This window comes from Petaurus breviceps, unplaced genomic scaffold (assembly GCF_028583685.1).
Source record: "Petaurus breviceps papuanus isolate PSGF00001 unplaced genomic scaffold, PetGlider_PUasm1.0 296, whole genome shotgun sequence".
NCBI lineage: Eukaryota > Metazoa > Chordata > Mammalia > Diprotodontia > Petauridae > Petaurus > Petaurus breviceps.
The window spans coordinates 508,382-509,752 of NW_027186046.1; positions in this window are offsets into that span (position 1 = coordinate 508,382).

Consider the following 1,371-nt stretch of genomic DNA (forward strand, 5'->3'; position numbering starts at 1 on the left):
GGGGTGCTGGTCTGCAGCCATCCCTGGTGGGGAGGGGCCGGTCCTGAGAGGGGAGCCCAGATCCCTCTCTGGAGGGTCAACATCAAATAGGAGAAACCCTCAGGCTGGACTCCCTGTCTCCCCTTAATACTTGCTCCTCCCCAGGCTCTTGGAACCCCTTGTTCTTCATGGCACAATTTGAGCGCATAGTGTCAGGTCCAGGATTAAAACCCACATCTCCCAGCCCCAAACCCAAGGATCTTGTCCCAGCTGTTCAGTGTCCCCTGGTTACCCTGATCAGGAAAGCCAGGCTGCTCCTCCCTCAGCAGCCTTTGTGAGAAGGGGCACACAGTGTTACAAGAGCAAACAGTATCTAGACAAACTTTTCCCTTATGCTCTAAGGTCCAAACTGGCAACACCCAACCTGTCCAGTTGCATCTCGCCTTGTGCCCTTCTGCCCTCACTAAATTTCCATCATTCTGGACAGATCATACCGTAGCCTTTTTTCGTGCCCCATCATTCTGCCTTTGCTCACACAGTTCCCCCTGCCTGGGATGCCCTTCCCACCTTCATCCATCACTTTCCTACACATCCATAAGGTTCAGCTCAGATTTGGGCTTCTCCAGGATGCTGCCCTGATTGCATCAAGTGCTACTGACCTGGCCCTTGGCCCTCCCAGCATGATGCCTCTGCCTCTGCCTCTCTCGTGTGCCCCCTCTAGCACCAGGACCCTTCCCACCACGCCAGGCTGCTGGCCATCTGTCCCCACTTAGAAAGCAGCCTGCTGAAGGGGGAAGGAGCCTGAGATCAGGAGCCTGTGGTAGGAATTCAAACACCTGTCCCCCCCGCCCAAGTCCTAGCTGGGTGACTGTGAGCAAGTAACCGTTCTTCTATGGACCTTGGTTCTCTCTTCCATAACATGAAGGTCATGGGCCTGATTATTTAATTGGGTCATTTGAGCTCAAACCCCTGTGATCCCTGGCACTGTGAGTTCCCTGAGGGCAGCAAGGGTGTAGTCTTCCCTCACCCTTTGGTGTTTCCCTATGCTAGGCAGGATGTATCTGATATGTGAGTCATCACTGAGGGAAAGGGAACTAGAGAAAGTCTATTTTCTCCTAGAACAGCCTGAAAGGAGTGCCCCTCCCCCTTCTCCCACCCCTGTCCATCCATGGACACACAGCCCTGCCAGCTCTGCTCTGGCTTCACTGAGGTGTGAGCAGGGTGTGGCAGGACAGGGACCTGGAAGCACACAGCAGTGGAGGGAAGTGGATAGAACCCAGGAATAGGAATCTGGGTTTCTGTCTAACCCATGTGTGGGGTTATTGGGAGAAAAGAGTTTTTACACACCTTGAAACTTAAGGGAAAAGTCTGAATCCGCTATTGATGTTACAT